This window comes from Mustela lutreola, chromosome 6, assembly GCF_030435805.1.
Source record: "Mustela lutreola isolate mMusLut2 chromosome 6, mMusLut2.pri, whole genome shotgun sequence".
In the NCBI taxonomy this organism is placed as follows: domain Eukaryota; kingdom Metazoa; phylum Chordata; class Mammalia; order Carnivora; family Mustelidae; genus Mustela; species Mustela lutreola.
The window spans coordinates 110,999,455-111,014,517 of record NC_081295.1 but is presented as its reverse complement, the minus strand read 5'-3'; positions in this window follow the sequence as shown (position 1 = coordinate 111,014,517).

The following is a 15,063-nucleotide window of genomic DNA, read 5'->3' as shown; positions in this document are numbered from 1 at the left end:
GTAATATTGTTTTAAATATAGTTAAAACTGAGAACTGACACTTTCCTAAAGTTAGAAAATTCTTCATTTTTCAAATAGAAAAAATCAAAGTGAATGTAAGCAGTAACCAATTACTGTTTAAATTTTCTAGGGAATATATCATAGATATTTGCATTAAAAGTCATATTAAATATGATAGCCCTTTGTTAAGCTTAGCAGAGATTAGTTAATTATATTAAAATTTACTATTTTTGTGTTTGTGTAGCAAAAGCTCATGTACAAAGCTCCACTTTTCTCTTAGGAATCCACACCTGGGATACCTCTCTTTCTGTTTTAGGAAAACATGAAAATGCTCACTCATTCATTGGTCGTGAAAGTCAGTAGAATGTGGTAGAAAGTATTAGATAAAACAATATATGGCTATATTTGAATCCTGATTTATACAGCTCTAGTAAAAATTATTGGCACTTTGGCTCTCAGTAAAAGGTGGAGATAGAATATCAAAATTTTAGATTTTATAGATTTGAAATTCTGATCTTTTTTGAGAAAAATTTTAAATAATTTAGAGTAGAGTACCTGACAAATGATAGGCATTCAATTATTATAAATCTAAGAGCTACCTGAAATGCATGGTGCATACCTCTATAGAGCTGATCAATAAACCTTATGTAGTTCTGAAGATCACAGCTAAAAGAATTGAATTCATTCATTCATTTTTTATCTTAAATACCAACTACATCCAATGCCAAGCACATTTCGACATCAAGTCTTTAAATATTTGCTTTGTCTGAAATGTTCTTTCCTAACTATTCATTTGACTAATCTTCCTTGACCACCCTTAAAAATATCCAAATCAGATCCCTCCTTCTGTCATTAGCTGATACTATATAGTTATTTGTTTGTCTTTTTATTGTTTATTTTCACCACAGGAATATAAGCTTCATATGGGCAGGGGTTTATTTGTTTATGGCAACATAACCAATGCCTTAAATGATGTGAGACATATTGCATGTAATCATAAATATGCTTGAATAAGATTATTTAATAAATCATGCCATATCACAATATGTGGTGCCCATTTGTGCCATAAAACATCCCTGATCAATATTCTTTAGTGTTTATACATTATTTCTTATTTATGAAAATATAATATTTTCCTTGTTTTGATTTAAAATATTTTGACATTTTAAATAATGCTATAATAAACCTCTCTGTACATGAATGTTACTGCCTAATTCTGATTGTTTCATCAGGATAGAATCCTAGAGAGAAATAGCTTGATCAAATGATTAACATTTTATTAATTCTTAAATATTTTGACATAGCAGTAGGTTCGCTGGCAACAGCTAGTTCTGTACCCTGCTGCTAATAAGAACTCAAGAGATTGGTGTTTCATTGAATGAGTAGGTTTTTGTGTAAAGGAATAGAGCGAGATACAAAAGAATATCAGAGAAAGGAAGTGGTCTGGGGTACTCTGGAGTAGGTACTTACATGCAAAGGTTAAAAACCATGAACTTGATGAGTTATCAACTACACAATAAAGGGGCAATAGGGTTTAACAGTTTTAGATGGAGGTGATCAAAAAAGCAAGCAGAGAATAATGCTTTGAAGTTGGTTTGGGGGTAGCCCTGAGATATTTATGCAGAAGCCATTGAGTACCTGAATAGACAGCAGAATAAAATGCCCAATAAACAAAAATGTTATCTTACTTTAGGCTACGAGAAAATCAAGATTAATATTAACCTAAAGGGGTTTCTCATATTTGTGCTATTTAGCTGACTATATGTAAACTAAACTGCTATCTAATGGTTTATTATTCAGTGTAAGGAAATTATAAGCAAATATCATGTTTTTGTGAACCATTCTCCATTGCACACATATTGGAGTTAATTCTCCCATCTTATATGATTAATATGTACAAATTAAATATTTAAAAATTTCCTCTGCTTTCCAGAGTAGCCTCATTTGCTTAAGCTTACTGCACTGTACATTTGTTAAACACCTTGTAAGTGCAAAATACTATGCTAGGTGTTATCTGAACTAGAATAAGGTATGTCATTGTTCCTGTCCTTGGAAGACTTTAATCTCTTTGGAAAGAAGAGGCATAAGTATAAGATGTAACAAAATAAGAATTAAATAGATATTCAAGAGAAGCGGAAGCAGTGAAATAAACAGCACTAACATCCCTAACAACAGAGATAGACATACAGCTGAATTCAAAAGTGAGAAGGATAGCTTAATTTGAAATTCCAGGGACAACTCTATGGAGAAGGTAGGATATGTAGGATTTAAGTCAAGTCAGGGGAAGGACATGGCATTATGTGGGGAGAAACAGCGTGACTTGAACACATATAATAAAATGTGAGGAAAGGAAGTGGGAAAGAACAATGATGATCACCTCATAGGGAGTAAAACAGTTTGGCTGAACTGGACGGTAAATCAAAAGCAGACAACGCTGAAAGACACGATAGATATACATAGAAAATCATGCTAAGACATTTAATAAAAGACTAAAAAGAGTGACTGTAACTTCTAAAATGGTTTGCCTAATCATTATGCACATGGCATTTTAACAGTGATTCACATGCTTTCATAGAGAATTGTAAAGACAGGGGTTGATCCATGAATGGAGTTAATTGATACTAAATGATTTCTTTCACCTTAAACCAGAAGGTTCATAAAATGTTTAGCCATTTAGTTCATTGCTGTGTTGGAAGCACAGTTAGGAGGAGGAAACTATATAAGCACTGGGATGTACCCAGAATAATTTAATGGCCTAACAACATTTCATAAACTCAGAGGTTGTGATTCCTAATCCTGCTTTTATAGTTAACACAGCATGTGGCCTTTCTGCATTAATTTCTCTGGTTATAAAATAGCTGTTTCCCACAACTCTCAAGGGGATCCTACGAAAATCAATTGAGTAACGACAGATAAGTACTTTGAGCTTCTTAGAGAGAAAACTAAATCTTATAATTGCCTTCTCCAACCACCTTCACTTTATTTTATAGAGCAAACTGAAGTACATATAAGAGATGGATTAATCCTATCTCCCTTCATTTTTTTTCTTAGTAAATTGCACAAAAAGGAATTGCCATAGAAGTACAGCACATACAAATTCTGTTCATAAATGATAAACATATGATATAACTAGCAATGAAATAATTTCTTTGATACATTTAAGAATTGAGAAATAAGTCTTTATAATTAAAATCCATACATAGAAAATACCTAAGGGAGGCTTTTAGGTTATAATCCACTTTCAGAATTATTTTACATGTTTTTTGGCTTTTCCAGAGGAGATAATTGATGTTCAGTGATTCATGTTTTGGTCCATACCTGTTTTGGTCCAAATTCAACTTCAGCTTTTCCGGAGGAGATAATTGACGTTCAGTGATTCATGTTTTGGTCCATACATGTTTTGGTCCAAATTCAACTTCACTTCGTGGTACAAAATTTTAAGAAGTATCTGGCTATGTTTAAATGTGATGACTTTGCAGTATGGAGGTTCCTCAAAAACTTGAAAATAAAATTATTCTGTGATCCAGTAGTGACACTTTTGGGTATATACCCAAAGAATATGAAAACACTAATTCAAAGGGATAGATTTACCCCAATATTTAAAGCAGCATTATTTACAATAGCTATACTATGGAAGCCACCCAAAAGCCCATCAACAGATGAATGGATAAAGAAGCTGTGGTACACACAGTGGAATATTACTCCGCCAGAAAAAAACAAAATCTTCCCATTTGAAACAACATGGCTGGATCTACAGAATATAATGCTAAGTGAAATAAGCCAGTCAGAGAAAGATAAATAACACAAATACTGGAGAAAGAAATACTACTCATATATGGAATTTAACAAACAAAACAAATGAACAAAGGAGGAAGAAAGAAATGAAAAAAGAAACAGATTTTTTAAATTAGAAAAATAGATTCTTTTTAATTTCTTTTTAAGATTTTATTTATTTATTTGTCAGACAGAGATCACAAGTAGGCAGAGAGGCAGGCAGAGAGGGGGGTGGGAAGCAGGCTCCCTGCTGAGCAGAGAACCCGACATGGGGTTCAATTCTAGGACCCTGAGATCAGGACCTGAGCCGAAGGCAGAGGTTTAACCCACTGAGCCACCCAGGTGCCCCTAAAAAATAGATTCTTAACAGTAGAGAACAAAATGGATTGTTACCAGAGGGTAGCTGAATGGAGGGATGGGCGAAATAAGTGAAGGGGATTAACAGTGTACTCACCTTGATGAGCACTGAGTAACATAAAGAATAGTATATATATATATATAGAACTACAGAATCACTATATTGTATACCTGAAACTAACATTATACATTAACTATGCTAGAATTAAATAAACGTGATGTCCATAAACTTAGAACAGTTTTCTGCACGCACTAATGAGTCTATGGCATCTTTAAGTGTATTTGGAATAAATGCAATAGTAAGGAATGGACCTTGGTCTATTTAAATACAAAGGAGTGTTATTATAAAGCTGTATGGTAGTCAAATGACAATGGCAGAAAAGCAAAGCCTGTGGAAGAGCAGGTGCCGAACAGCTCCAAGGATCAGGGATTCCTACATGTAATAATCAAAGCTTGATTATCAAGTTGCTTCAATTCTCCTGAGATTCTGGTCTGTATCTTTCTATTTAGATAACAATTCCTGAGCAAGAGACAAATATGATGGGAACAACTTGAGTCTAGATTGTAATGGTTTGACAGTCATGCACAGGGCAAGCTCAGGTGTTCTGGGGCTGCATCCAGAACAGGAATATCTGTTGGGTACCTAGGACCCAACATACTTGGTGATTGCAGGGGTTCTCAATCTCCTGAGAACTAGGAAAATTAAACTTGTCAGGAGTTAAATCAATCTACACAAAAGTCATTTTAAAAATTTAAATGATCACAACTCAAAAAAGGATTTGAAAAGTGGAATATTACAGAAAATAAAAGGCAGGAAAGAAAGCAATGGAAGAGCTAAATTCTAGGATGTTATATATAGTAATCGAATCTAAATAAACACACTAGGGGCCTTAGATGTGGATATAAATATACTGAGAACAGATAACATAGACAATGAAAGAAATACTTTGGCATAAGTCAGTTAATATCACTCCGCATGTATCATGGAAATTTTTTTGAGGAAGGGACCCAGAACTGGGTTGTTTTGTTAATACAAAGAGATAGAACAGAAGTGGTGGAGGAGTATCCCTGCATGCTAAGGAGGTGTGTAATTGAATGGGAATCCATGGATCTGAGGGTGGATCATACCAGAGAACATTTGGGAAAGGATAAAAGTAAAGAAAACTATAATTGATGTTGCTGTGGAAGTAGATGACAGCTCATTCAGCCCAGCAGATGCTTCCCTAATACAGATCATGAAACTGTCACAGAAGCAAGATATAGTAGTAGTGTGGGACTTCAAATGTCTGGACATCTGTTGGAAGTCTTGTTTTGCTACAAGCAACAAATCCGATAAATTCAGTAATGGTAGCTAATGTGTTCTCTTCACTAATGTCATTCCCATATGTCTTCGCATTCCCCTAAACAGACCCATCCGAAGTCTACCCATGACCTTTGCACTCCACACTAATCTCACACCTTACCATGATACAGGCTGTTCTTTTCTCTATTAGCTTTTACTAACACCTGATTCTTTCCTAAGAAGATGATTTCATCTTCTAGTTTCTCTAAAGTTTTTTAAATTTCCCAAAGATCATGATTGCATGGATATGGAGATTGCAGGATATGGAGAGTACTTTAACAGTATCTAGTTCTTGTTGCTGTTTCTAAACCATTATGACCCAAAGCCAACGGAAATAGTCATATTCTATTTTGATGCTCATCATACTTGGCTTTACCACCTTGTTCCTTTCTCATTCTCTGCTATCTACCCACCACCTGTTAATACCCCACTACCATAACCACTCTCCTTGAAGTCTCTGACCCTGGTTAACAGTTTTATCCTGTGCCTTAAAGCCTTGCCATTATTCTGGGGTCTGCATGGGTAAGTCTTAAATATCGTGACTTACCATTTCTTTGCCTCAATTTCTTAGACTATTTTTCTCATTCCACAGTTAACCCCACTTCTTTCACACTCTGGAATGGGTATTTGTGACAATAGTTTTTACTTCTGGAGTCTTATAAACCACTTTCTAATCTATTAGAATCTATTTATTCATCAAGTTACTCACTCCTATATCCCTTTTACATCTGTTTCCTGACTACATTTAGAGATCCTATCCTGACTACCTTATTTATTTCCAGTTTACCAGGAAAATCTTTGCTTGCTATTCCATCTAGTTAGATCATGTTACTCATAAATTCACCCATTCTCTTGCTAGTATCCTCAGATCTGAAACCTCCTTTCTTTACCAGTTCTCATTTGGCCAATTAACCATCTGCTTTCTCCACTCTTAGATCTAGTCTAAGCACCATGAGGAAAAATTCTCATTGCAGATTGTGGAGATTTAGTATTTAGACTTTTTTTAGACTTTTTTTTTTTAGTATTTAGACTTTCTAATCTCATCTGGTTCTGAACAACTACCTGAAATTCCTTACGTGTGAACTAATCAGCCTGCTTTCCTACTTGCTACAGTTGCTGTATTCAACCTTCTCTCATGGTAAAAATAAACAGCAACCCCCAAATCTATCATGTCCCTCTAAATCAAAGAGAAAATAGAGGAACTCAACTGAGTAGTTCTTAACATTTCTCGTCCCTATGTCAGACAGAATATTTTTGCCTGGAAGTGCAACTTCTTATCAAAAGTGGTTTTAGATAATAAGGACCTTTATTGACTCACTTAAGAAAAAGCTCTGAAGTATAAGGTTCAGTTAGTTTTGCTGCGTGATACGATCATTATAGATCAAGCCACTTTCCATCTGTGGTGGACACATTAAGGCATGAACCCCCATGATCCCTGACTTTTAGTGTTCATGCCCTTGTATAATCTTTATCCCTAGAAAGAGGGAGAGACATATAACTGGGTTCTAAGCAGTAGAATATGGCAAAGGTGACAACATGTTACTTCTTTATGGCATGCAATCTTGGTAGCAGACTTACTTTAGAAACTCTCCATTAGGGGCGCCTGGGTGGCTCAGTGGGTTAAAGCCTCTGCCTTCGGCTCAGGTCATGATCCCGGGGTCCTGGGATCGAGCCCCATATCGGGCTCTCTGCTCAGCAGGGAGCCTGCTTCCTCTCTCTCTCTTTCTCTGCCTGCCTCTGTGCCTACTTGTGATCTTGTCTGTCAAATAAATAAAATAAAATCTTAAAAAACAAAACAAAACAAAACAACAAACTCTCCATTAGCTTTGAAAAAAGCTAACTCCATGTTTTTGAGTCCCCCATGTCAAGAAGGTGAGGGTTCACTCTAGGAACCAAGTGACAACTCAAGTCAACAGGCAAGAATAAACTGAAGTCCTTGATCCTACAACCACAGGGAAATGAATTCTACTGACAACTAGTGAGTGTAGTGACACATTCTTTCCCAGCAGAGCCCCTGAATGAGGACACAGTCTAACACCTTAATTGCACCCTTGGGAAACTCTAAGCAGAGGTCCCAATTAGACTATGTCTTGGCTCCTGAAACACAGGATATGTAAGATAATAAATGTGTGTTGTTTTCAGCGACTAAGTTTATGGTAATTTGTTACCTAAGAGCCGATCTTGATTCCATTTGTCCTTGACATGTCACAACCATTTCATCCACAATTCTTATTTGGTTTACCTTTAAAATGCAACCACTGCTTATGACCTCTACCATAACGACCTCCTACGAAGCCAGGATAATTAAAGGCCTTCTAATTCTTACATTCTTTCACACTTATGATATAATCCCTGCTCAATAGGTAGAACAACCTTTTAAAAAACAAAATCAGATTATGTGACACATCCATACACCATTCAGTGCAAAATCCTACAAAAGCATTATACCCTTTTCTGAACATGTTTCAAATTGTTCACAAAGTCTTCAAGATCTGATGAATTCATTAATCTCATTTCCTACACTTTCCCAGAACTTGTTTTGCTGTAGACAAACTGGCTTTCTTAGCAGGATTGGTCCCTCCACTAAAGCATTTGAAATGATACTCCCTTTCCCTGTCAGATCCTTTCTTCATCCAGTTATGCAAAAGTAGTTATCAAATGTCCACACTGTGCTATGCACTAACCAGATGATAAGAATATTTAGTTTGCTACTGGATTTCTATAAAAACACATCAGATGTTGCCTAAATGAATTATTTACATTATTAGATTGGTTATAGATGGAAATAAATTTGGAAATTCTTCTAACAAGATAACCCAGCATATATAACCTAAATAGCAATTGATGTTGCACTTCTTCAGCAACAAATCTAAGTCAAGTTCATGCTCATGGATATCTATGATAAACTAGATCAAAGATCAGTTACTGGTAAAAGCAAAAAAAGAATAGGACATGAAAGTTTTAAAGACATTCCTCATTACATAGCAACATTTCTAATGTGGCATTCTTGAGAATAACTCAAATTGAGTTGTTTTTCTTTCACATTCATCCCAGTCATCAATTTTTGTTAATTTCCACTCTAAAAATGGCTTCTATAGATCCTATTTTCTGGATGCAGTTCTTACCATAGTACAGGCCCTATCTTCTTTACCATTATCAAAGTTCAAATTAAGTGATATCTTTTAGGTTGAAGGCTACCATGTAGATTTTCTGAGTTAGTTATTTTGGTTCCTGTGCTCCTTTGATACTTCATAATTGCCTTTACAAGGCACCTAATAAGTTGTATGTAATTAACATACTTGTTTGCCTTTCTAGATTTAGCGTTTTTTTTTTTTTTTTTTTTTTTTTTTTTAAAGATTTTATTCATTCGACAGAGAGAGATCACAAGTAGGCAGAGAGGCAGGCAGAGAGAGAGGAGGAAGCAGGCTCCCCACCGAGCAGAGAGCCCGATGCGGGGCTCGATCCCAGGACCCTAGGATCATGACCTGAGCCGAAAGCAGAGGCTTTAACCCACTGAGCCACCCAGGCGCCCCAAGATTTAGCGTTTTTTAAAACTAGATCTATATCATTAATATTTTTCTCCAGAATCTGTAAAGTTGACTGACTCAATAGCCACAACATAGGATATATGTGTAGGAATTAGCAATTAATGAAGCACTACCAGAAGAAAAGAAAGAAAATCTGAATACTTTCATTCAATTGATTTTCATGTCTAGCACTATCTTTACTTTAAAGAGACATACAAGCATTGGTAATCAAAATATTACCAAAAACTAGAAGTCCAAGACCAGATGGGTTCACAGGTGAATTCCACCAAACATTTAAGGAATAGTTAACACTTATTCTTCTGAAACTACTCCAAAAACTAGGAGAGCTTCCAAAGATATTCTACAAGGCCAGCATTACTCTGATACAAAAACCAGACAAAAACACCACAAAAAAAGGAAATTAGGGGCCAATATTCCTGATGCACATAAATGCAAAAATCTCCAACAGAACAATAGCAAGCTGCATTCAACAATACATTAAAGGGATCATTTACCAACTTCAAATAAGATTCATTTCAGGGATGCAAGGATGGCTCAATATTCACAAATCAGTGAGATGTATCATATCAAAAAAATGAAGCATAAAAACAATGTAATCTATTCAATAGATACAGAAAAAACATTTGACAAAATGAAACCTTTCATTATAAAAGCTCTAAACAATGTGGGTTTAACAGAGACCCCAATTAAATTAAGTCTTGGCTCATTATCAACAGGACATGTGAGATAATAAATGTATATTATTTCCAGCCACTAGGTTTTGGTATTCTATTACCTAAGAACCAATCTTGATTCTATTTGTCCTTGACATGCTTCAACATAATAAAGGCCATATATGAAAACCCACAGCTAACCCAACACTGAGAGTATAAACTGAAAACTTTTCCACTAAAATCAGGATCAAGACAAATATGTCGACTTCCACTACTTTAATTCAACATACTACTAGAATTCCTAGTCACAAAAACCAGACAATAAAAAGCATACATATTGGTAGGAAAAAAGTTAAACTCACTATTTGCAGGTGATATGATACTATTTATAGAAAACCCTAAAGACTTCATCAAAAACTAAAAAAGAATTCAGTAAAGTTGCAGGATACAAACTTAATGTCCAGAAGTTGGTAGCATTTCTAACACAATAACAAAGTAGTAGAAAGAGAAATTAATATATACTTATATCCCAAAGAATAAAAAGATAAAAGGCATTTATTCTGAAAGCTACAAAACATTGAGGAAAGAAATTGAAGATGACATAAACAAATGGAAAAATGTTCTATGCTTATGAATTAGAAGAACAAATATTGTTAAAATGTCCATATTTCCCCAAACAATCTGGACATTCAATGCAATTCGTATCAAATACCAACAACATTTTTCACAGAATTAGAACAACAAAAAAAAACTATCAAAACTTGTATGGAGCCATAAAGACCCTGAATAGCCAAAATCATCTTGGGAAAGAGGACAAAACTGGAGATATTACAATTCCAATATTCAAAGCTGGAAGTAATCAAAACAGTATGGTATTGGCACAGAAAAAGATACAAAGCTCAATGGGACAAAATAGAAAATCCAGAGATAAACCCATGTTTATATGGCCAATTTATCTAGGAAAAAGGAAGCAAGAATATACTATTGGGAAATGGAAGTCCTTTCAATAAATGGTGGTGGGAAAACTGGACAGGTACAGGGGAAAAATGAAACTGAAGCACTTTATAGCAGCATACATAAAAATAAGCTCAAGATGGATTGAAGGCCTAAATGTATAACCTGTAACTAAAAAATCCTAGAAGAGAACGCAAGCAGTAACTTGACAGCTGAAGCAATGTTTTCCTATATATAATATCCTTCTGCAAGGGGAAAAATGGAAGAATAAACTATTGGGACTATACCAAAATAAAAAGCTTTTAGACAGTTAAGGAAACCATCAACAAAACCAAAGGACTACCTACTAAATGGGAGAAGATATTTGCAAATAACGTTTTTGCAAATATATATACAGAACAAAAATATACAACACACACACATGCACACACACACACACACACACACACGTATGATTAAAACATGGACAGAGGACCTAAATAGACATTTTTCTAAGGGAGGCCTACAGAGGACCAAAAAAACTCATGAAAAGATGCTAAGCATCACAATCACCAGTGAAATGCAAATCAAAACCACAATGTTCTATCACCTTACACTTTTCAGAGTGACTAGTATCAGACAAAAAACAAGTGTTTGTGAGGAGGTAGAGAAAAAAGAAAGAGAACTCTTGGGCACTGTTTTGGGAATGTAATTGGTACATCCACTGTGGAAAATAATATGAGAGTTTCTTAAAAAATTAAAAATAGAATTACCATATGATCCAATAATTCCACTACTGAGTATTTACCCAAAGTAAATAAATAAAAAAAACCATTTATTTGAAAGACATATGCATCCCTATGTTTATTGCAGCATTATTTATAGTAGCCAAGACATGAAGTAACCTAAGTACCCATCAATAGATGAATAAAGAAAATGTTTATCTTTTTATAAATTGAAATTTATGGCAACCCTGTGTCAGGAAAGTCTATCCATCATTTTTCCAACAGCATGTGCTCACTTCATTCATGTCTGTCATGTTTTGGTAATTTTCACATTTCAAACTTTTTCATTATGGTTATATTCCTATAGTGATTTGTGATCAGTGATTTTTAATACTATTGTAATTGCTTTTGGATGTCAAAAACTACATGCTTATAAGACAGCAAACATAATCAATATATGTTTTATGTGTTCTAATAGCTTCATTCACCAAAACTTCTGCCATCTCCCTCTCCTCAAGGCCCTTTTATTCCCGGAGACTCAGTATTAAAATTAGACCAATTAATAACACTACAGTGGTCTTTAAGTGCTCAAGCGAAAGGAAGAGTCACACCTCTCTTATTTTAAATCTAGAAGTGACTAGGTTTAGTGAGGAAGGTAGGTCTAAAGGCAAGCAGGGCCGAAAGCTAGTCTTGTGTCCCCAGATTAGCCAAGTTGTTAATGTAAAGGAAAAGTTCTTAAAGGAAATTTAAAGTGCTACTCCAATGTTCACACACAAATGGTAACGTGATCAGCCCTATTGCTGATGTAGAGAAAGTTTTAGAGATCAGCACTGAAAAATCAAACCAGTTACAACATTCCTTTAAGCAAAAGTCTAATTCAGAGCAAAGCCCTAACTCTCTTCAATTCCACGAAAGCCCAGAGAGGTGATGAAGAACCTGCAGAAGAACTTGCCGAAGAAAACTTCAAGCCTAGCAGGTGTTAATAAGGTTTAAGTAAAGAAGCCATCTATAGAACATCAAAGTCCAAGATGAAAGAGCAAGTGCTGATGTAGAAGCTGCGGTCTTTATCCATCACCTAGCTAAGATAATTCATGAAGGAAACTACTCTAAACAACAATTTTTTAATGTCTTCTATTGGAAGAAGATATCATTGAGGATTTTCATAGTTAGGGAGGAAAAGTCAATGCTTGGCTTGAAAGCTTCAAAGGACAGGCTAACTTTCTTGTTGGGGGCTAATGTAGTTGGCGACTTTAAGTTGTAGTCAATGCTCATTTGACATTCTAAAAATCATAAGATCCCTAAGAATCATGCTAAATCTGCTCTGCCTGTACCCTATAAATGGAACAAGGGCTGGATAACAGTATACCTATTTACAACATGAATACTTTCTGAAATATTTACTGAATATTTTAAGCCTATTATTGAGATCTCCTGCTCAGGAAAAAAAAAAAAAAAAAAAAAAAAAAGGAGAAAAAAGGCTTTTGTGTTTGTTTGTTTTATTTTTTAATTTTATTTTTTTTCAGAAAAGGACTAGTCAGTGATAATACACCTGGCCTCCAAGATCTCTGATGGAGTTATACAATGGGATTTCATACCTGTTAATACAGCATCCATTCTGTAGCCCATAAATCAAGGAGTAATTTCAATTTTCAAGTCTTACAATTTAATGTATACATTTTATAAGGCTATGGTTGCCATAAATAGTGATTTTTCTGATGGATCTAGATCAAATATTGAAAACCTTCTGGAAAGTAGTCACCAATCCAGAAGCCATTAAGAATATTTGTGATTCATTAGAAGTCTAAGTGTCAACACTAATAGAAATTTGGGGAAAGCTAATTGAGCCATACGTAATGAATGAGGTTGAGGCGTTCAAGACTTCAGTGGAGGAAATAACATCAGATGTGGAAATAGAGAATTAGAAGTGAAAGCCTGAAGATTGGACTGAATTGCCACAATTTCATGATAAAACTTTAATTAATAAGGAGTTGCTTCTTGTGGAAGAGCAAAGGTGGTTGTTTGAGATGGAATCTACTCCTGGTGGAGATCTTTTAAGATTAGTGAATTGACAACAAAGGATTTAGAATATTTCATAAACTTAGTTGATAGCCAGTGGTAGAATTTGAGGAGATTGACTCCGGTATTGAAAGAAGTTCTATGATGGATAAAATACTATCAAACAGCATCACATGTTACAGAGAAATTATTTGTGAGAGGAAGGGTCCATCAGTGTAGCAAACTTCATTGTCTTTTTTTAAGAAATTGTCAGTCAGGGGCTCCTGGGTGGCTCAGTGGGTTAAAGCCTCTGCCTTTGGCTCAGGTCATGATCCCAGGGTCCTGGTATTGAGCCCCGCCATCAGGCTTTCTGCTCAGCAGGGAGCTTGCTTCCCCTTCACTTGCTGCCTACTTGTAATCTCTGTCAAATAAATAACATCTTAAAAAAAAAAAGAAATTGTCAGTCACCCTAAACTTCAGCAACCACCATCATCAGTCAAGTGGCCAGCAATATAGAGGTGAAACTTAACACCTGCAAAAAGATTATGACTCAGCTCACTGAAAGCTCAAATGATTAGTATTGTTTTTTTAATTAAGTTATGTACATGTTTTTAAGACATGCTATATTTATTTATTTTTTAGATTATTTATTTGACAGAGACCCAGCGACAGAGGGCATAAAAGCAGGGGGAGTGGGAGAGGGAAAGCAGGCTTCCCTCTGAGCAGGGAGCCCGATGTGGGGCTCAATCCCAAGACTGTGGGATCATGACCTCAGCTGAAGACAGACACTTAATGACTGAGCCACCCAGGCACTCCAAGACATGATTTTTTATAAAAGACTTAATGCTATTGTACACTTAAGAGACTGAAGTAAGATAAACATAATTTTGATATGCACTAAGAAACAAAAAAAATTCATTTGGCTTGTTTTATTGCAATATTTGTCTTATGTGTTGGTCTGGAAGCAAACGCAAATCTCTCTGTGATCCACTTGTAATCACTAGTATTATTGGTAATGAGATGCTAATCATACATTTTCTTCCTTATAAAACACTAAAAAACAGTCCAAAGCACTAATATTTAATGGTAACACTGATACTTTCAATTGATAGGGTGAGAAAACGGAAAATGGGATTGGACAGCTTGCAAAATTTGACATGTGAGACAATAGCTAGACAGAAAATGTTCCACATAAACTGAGTGCATATGTCCCATACAAGTTTTCTTCTATTTCCACTTGACTTCTTTGTTTACCTATATTTCAAAACCGTGTGAATTTTGCATGAATTCTGTATCTTCCATTAGTTTATCCCTTATTGATCACTTGCAAGATAATATAATAACACACTCTTCAATACGTATATAACTTTTCCATAGCTTGAAATATGCCATGTTATACAGAGCTTAAAGATTATGGTGGGAGAATGAAAAGTAAGACTGCCCTTCCATGAACAGACAGTGCAACCTGGATAGGAATCTGGATGATCAAGGGTAGGTTCACAGAAATGGATGGAGTTTCTAATAGGGGATATGGGACTAATATCAAAAATAAGGCTTTGTTGTCAGAACAAAAACTATGGAAACCCAAAGTAAAGGTATGGTATCGAATTGGATTTTCTACCTTTTTTCCCATGTGTAATTAAGTATGAATTGTTCCTTTTCAGTAAGAAAAACAATAGGATTACTGGATAACTATGTGCATCCATGATTGTGTTTATCTGTCTGATATTTAAGGC